Source organism: Geospiza fortis, unplaced genomic scaffold (assembly GCF_000277835.1).
Source record: "Geospiza fortis unplaced genomic scaffold, GeoFor_1.0 scaffold200, whole genome shotgun sequence".
NCBI classification, from domain to species: Eukaryota; Metazoa; Chordata; class Aves; order Passeriformes; family Thraupidae; genus Geospiza; species Geospiza fortis.
The window spans coordinates 2238435-2243803 of NW_005054353.1; the positions used below are offsets into that span (position 1 = coordinate 2238435).

Sequence of the window (5369 nt, forward strand, 5' to 3'; positions counted from 1 at the left end):
GGGGGCGGGGCCGTGTGGGGCCGCACTCTGCCCGTCCCTGGGGTGCCCTGAGGGGGGCACAGGGATTTCCCCCGATGCCCGCAGGTGCTTCAAGCCCGTCGGCACCCGCTCTCCGCGGCCGCTGCTGGCTCTGTCCTTTCCAATTGCGTTTCTTCTTGTATTTTTAGTCAGCCTTCCCTGCAGCAGCCGGCATTTTTCACTGTTTTTCAGGGAGGTTCCCAGAATCATTAGGGTTGGAAGGGACTTCTGGAGACCATCCAGTCCAAGTCCTCTGCCAAGGCAGGGTCATCTGGAGCAGGTGACACAGGAACGTGTCCAGGTGGGTTTGGAATGTCTCCTGAGAGGGAACGACATCCCTGGGCAGCCCCACAGCAGTTCCACTGCTCTGCTCCTCTCTGCGTAAAGCAGCTCTACCTTACATTGAGGTGGAACTTGTATCTCGCTTCTGTTTCTGGCCTTTAGTCCTCGTCCTATCGCTAGGCACCAGCAAAAGGAGTCTGGCGCCATCCTCTTGACACATTCCTTTACGATATTTATATCTTTGATGCGCTCCCTCTTCTCTCCGCTAGCCAGTAGGTTGGTGGTATACAAGAACAAAAAGAGCTACCACGCTGTGAAACTCCCGGTGCCTCTGGCCTTGCATGCCTTCCCTCTGGACAGGCTTCAACTGAACTGTTCCACACCTTGCCAATGGAGCTGTTTTGAACAAATTAACATCTCAATGTACCGAAGGTTGAGTAGCAAAGTCAATAAAACAGCAATTTGTTTCTATAGAAACTAAACACTTTAGCGGGGATTGCACTAAGCATTGATTTTGGTGATTTTTTTTAAAACTGGAATTTACGACTTTTGCAGCCTGCTCTTGCTTGTCTTCAGGAAATCAGAAATTTGGAAAACTGACTTGGATTTTTTTTGCATGTGAGGAATGATGGTAATCACATGATAGCGGTGGCAAAAAACCTCTGGAACCTAGTTCAGTGAATTAGAATTGATTTCTGTGTCTGTATAATCATGAGCACTGAAATAATCTCAGTTTGTTTCTCCACTTTCAGACCTTAAGAAACTTTGTAACTTCCCATCTTCCACTCCCCTTTATTCCTACGCTCTTTTTCCAGTTCAGCTGAAAGGAGCTAATCCAAGAATAGGCTGATGCAGCTGCTTGCTGCCCAGAGATTTGGGGAGTTTGTGAAGGTTTTTTTCCAAACTATCATTAACATGAGGAAATGTCATAGAGAGAAGAAATACTCAATTGATGCATTCCAGATTTCTTAGATGAAGTTTCCCCATATGTTCTGTTCTCAAGTGGCAGTGACACTCAAATGCCTTCAAGAATACAAATAAGTAATTTAGCTTATCCTGGGAGAGAAACACTAACAGATTTCTGGAAATCTACAAGGCGTGGAATAGCACTCATTCTGTTTGGTAGTGAGACAGTGCAGTAGCTGTGCTTTTAAAAACTACTAGGTCCATGTTTACCTTTTTACATTTTTCCCTGTTAGGACAGAGTGTAGAGTTTATGTATTATTTAATTCTGTGTTTGACTGTACCTAAGTTTGTTAGGTTTTTTCTGACTTTTCTTTCCCCAAAATCAGTCTTTATGCTTTTTCCCTGAAAATATTTGTGCCGTTTATCACAGTGATTCTCATGAGCTATGTTGACTTCAGTTATTTTATCAGAATCACTTGCATGTTTTGATAAACACCTGAAAAGCCTTGCTTCTCAATTTGATTTTTTTCCCAGACAAAAAAAAAATTCTCTTTGGCAGTAATTTCTTTTTTCCATTGAACAGTAGGAAGATGGGTCATGTGAATTCCTGTGGAGCCCTTCTGAATGCTGTCAAGAATTTTTGGTAGGTTTTGGGAAGTTCCAGGTAACTATGTTTGGTTTTCTGTTCAAGATGTAGCTCTCCAAAGCGTTTACGGTTCCAAATGCAATGACTTGTTCGTTGGAATGCTTCAAGGGGATGTGTGTAAGGAAGAGATTTCCATTGCTCTCTGCTTTCAACCATTAACACACAGCCTTTAAAAGTTAATGGCTTCTGGAAACCTGCTAGATACAGGAAAGGAGTTGGGAAAGCCCTAAGGAGGTGCACATCTGTTAGGCCTCAGCATTCTGCTGCTGGCCATTTCCAAGCAATCCTTTTCTGTAGCTTTATTTATATTGTGTCTAAACCCCAGTTTTAGCCATTGCTTGTGGCTTTGCCAGTGTGAACACTCAGCATGACCAAAATTGAAAAAAAAAATTAAAATGGATTCCACTGGAACTTGTATTCAGAGCCAGAATAAACTTGAGTAGTGTGTCAGCTCTTGTTCACACGAAGAGTTTACACGGCTGTCTAAAATGGCAGCTAAGCAAGGTGAGAGGACACAAAGCCAAGTGCTCAGCTGGTGATGTTACTCTGACAGGACTTTGGAATATGGAGGGAGTTCCATCTCAGGGATGTGAGGCTGCATCTTACTGGTTGACTTTTGCATTACCAGGAAGAGGCAAGCATTGAACTGCTTTGGCCACTTGTTTTTGGAAGATAATCACAGCTTGATAGCCCTTTGATTATCTGAATTTGACTTCAATAGAATTGCTTTCTGGTTGCAGAACTACTCATTCTTACAATTTGTGTTTTTTAAGAACTCCAAAATAGAAGATTTGTCTGAAGTTCTCTCGATTGCCCCAGTCTTGGAGGTGTGAGCATCCAATACTGAAATGATATTTTAAATTCATGTTTGCCAAGTCATGAAAAAATCCTTAAGAATCAAACCAGATTTTTTTCTTTACAAAATATATCTTTAAGACAACACTGTATGTCTTGGCCTAAGAAATTTGGCTGCCTACATTGCACAGCTCCTCCACACGTAGATAGTGCTGTTTTCAGGTGTACAGGGAAAGCAGCAGCTTCCTCATGAAGGTGCAGCTATAAATACACCAACACCCAACCAGCAGAACAAACTTCTTGCTGATAGATTTTCTGTGCGAGAGTTTTGTCAGCTTGGAAATACCATACAAAACAACTCCTGTGGGATCACTGCTGTCATGTCTGAAATTCAGTTTTGATGAGAGTCAGCATTTCTTGAGGGTTTCAGACTGGTAGAAGCACCCAGTTTGGCAAGGATCTCTGGAGGTCATCTTATCCAGCCTCCTGCTCCACAATGTTCCGTTCCAGTGGATCAGGAACTTCTGAATAACATTCCCTGGGAGAGATTTATTCCCAACTTCTTGCTAGGCAGCAGCTGCAGGCCTGGTGAGTTACACAGGAGTCTGTTCGTTCTGAGGGGAGGGGACCTGCTAAAGATGGGAGGGTTGGGGTAAGAGACTGCAACGGACTTTGCTCTGTAAACAGTGGGAGCAGATGCCAGCAAGTGTACCACAGGCTGATGGGACCTGCAGAAGACAGGGAAGAGGCCCTGAGTTGAAGTAAAGGCTTCAGGCAGTGAAGGAGAGTTCCAGAGTGCACTTTCCAGCCTGTTAACTCCAGGTGTCAACAGAGATGACATCAGGCTGGCACTGTAAGATTGTATTTTGCTCTGGAAGAAATGAGGCCAGCATTCCTAGAAATACCAGGCAAGCATGCTGTGCAGAAAACTGCAGTTTCTAGATTGTTCCCAAGGCTGAAAAGAAGTTCCTATAATGAGCAGCAAAGTACATGGCAAGGTTTCCATCACCTTGTGTCACAGACTGAGGCAAGGTAGTTCTTTCATAGCAGAGCTGATGAAAACTCATTTTCCATGGAACTTTTCTTGCACTGGGATTTTCAATGTCTAATAGTGCACACATCATTTCTCTCTGCCCTGGGATTCTTCAGAAACTAAAAAAAGCTGAGCTCTGCTTTGATCTTTATCTTTCCCCTAGCTGGAGGACTAGGTGGTTCTCCTGCTGCCTCTCCAATGCTTAGGTCAATTAAGCTAGCAGACACCTCTGATACCAGAAATTTGTGTCAAAATTTGGCTGAGACTCAGATAGTGAATATGGTGAGCTTTGACACACAGCCTGGACTGAAATACATTGTTTAAAATCAGACCGTTCTGGAGGTGTCTGATTTCCCTTCTCCTCCCTGGTCTGATCTATTCTGCATTTCCTCTCTTCAGCTCTGCAGTGAAGGACTCCAGGGACAGAAATTAGGATTCTGCAAGAAATTTAGCCTCCAAGAAAGCTGGAGAGGGGCTTTCTACAAAGGTGCATGTAATGGCTTTACACTGGAAGAGGGCAGATTTAGGTGAGAGATAAAGTAGAAATTATTCAGTGTGAAGGTGGTGGTGCACTGGGGCAGGCTGCCTGGAGAAGCTGTGGATGTCTCATCCCTGGAAGCATTCAAGGTTGGATGGAGCAATGTGGTCTAGTGGAAGGTACCTCTGTCCATGGCAGGGAAGTTGGAACTAGATGTTCTTTAATATCCCTTCCAACCCAAATAACTCAAGGAACCTACGCTCTGTTTCTCCTTTCTTTACAGTATGGTTTGCTTTCTTTGTTTAGGGGTGTTGGCACACCTAATGTCTGGGATCAAGTTAAGGTCTCTGCCCAGTGTTCAGTAGAGTTTGTAGATCCACCAGAACCTGGTGATCTGAGATTTTGACACTCACTTGACATTTCTTCTCACCGTGGCTGTAGCCCCTTACTTGCATCTTTCTCTTCCAGCTCCCACAGAGACACTTCTGAACATCTGTTCCTTCTGACTGGGCATCCAGGACATCTCTTCTTGTCCAGGCCCCACCACAAAGTTTACATGATCACTTCCTTATGTGTAGACCAGACCTGGCCACTGACAAATGCAGCTGAGTGTGACAAGAGGAGCTCACCAGGCATCCTGGGCACCGTGCAGGAGCTGAAGGAGGGAGAGGCTGTGGGCAGCCCCTTGTGTGATTGTCCCTGTAAGGGGGCATGGGCACAGCTGGTGTGCACAGTGTACGTGGTGGGAGTATCTCTGAGACTTTGTGTCAGCTGGGCAGGTGTTCCTGTGCAGGCAGCTGTAAAACAGAATTGTGTTCTTTTGTATCAGAGCAGCTTCCTTTAAGTTCCTGGTAAGGGAAGACAGAATTTGTTTGAACTTTGGCAACTTTAAGGTGGGTATATGTTCCTGGGGGTTTTCTGGGCTCCCTAGGGAATTGCCTTCTTCTTATCTGTCTGCAGGCTGTCAAGGGAGTCCAGATGATTAACTAGGACAAGAAAATGTTTTTTTTATTTTCCTATTAGTTTCATTTGATTAGCTACTCTTGTTTTAACCATATTTACCTTCAAAGATGGCAGTTTTGAAAACAAAATCATCATTATAAAATGTGTGGGTGAAATGCATTCACAGCAATAGTTCTGTGTGGCCTTGATTCAGGTACTGCCTTCTGAAATTATTGCAGAGTAAATTTGTTTCTGTCAGGGAAAGGAGT

General features: G+C 44.2%; 1 long non-coding RNA gene across 1 annotated transcript; it reads left to right on the forward strand.

The window, feature by feature from the left end:
* Positions 1–75: 75 nt before the first annotated feature.
* On the forward strand, positions 76–4837 carry LOC115948157. Its single transcript, XR_004082010.1, has 3 exons — positions 76–319; positions 1790–1849; positions 4627–4837. It is a non-coding gene; the product is annotated as an uncharacterized LOC115948157 (long non-coding RNA).
* The last annotated feature ends 532 nt before the right edge of the window (positions 4838–5369 follow it).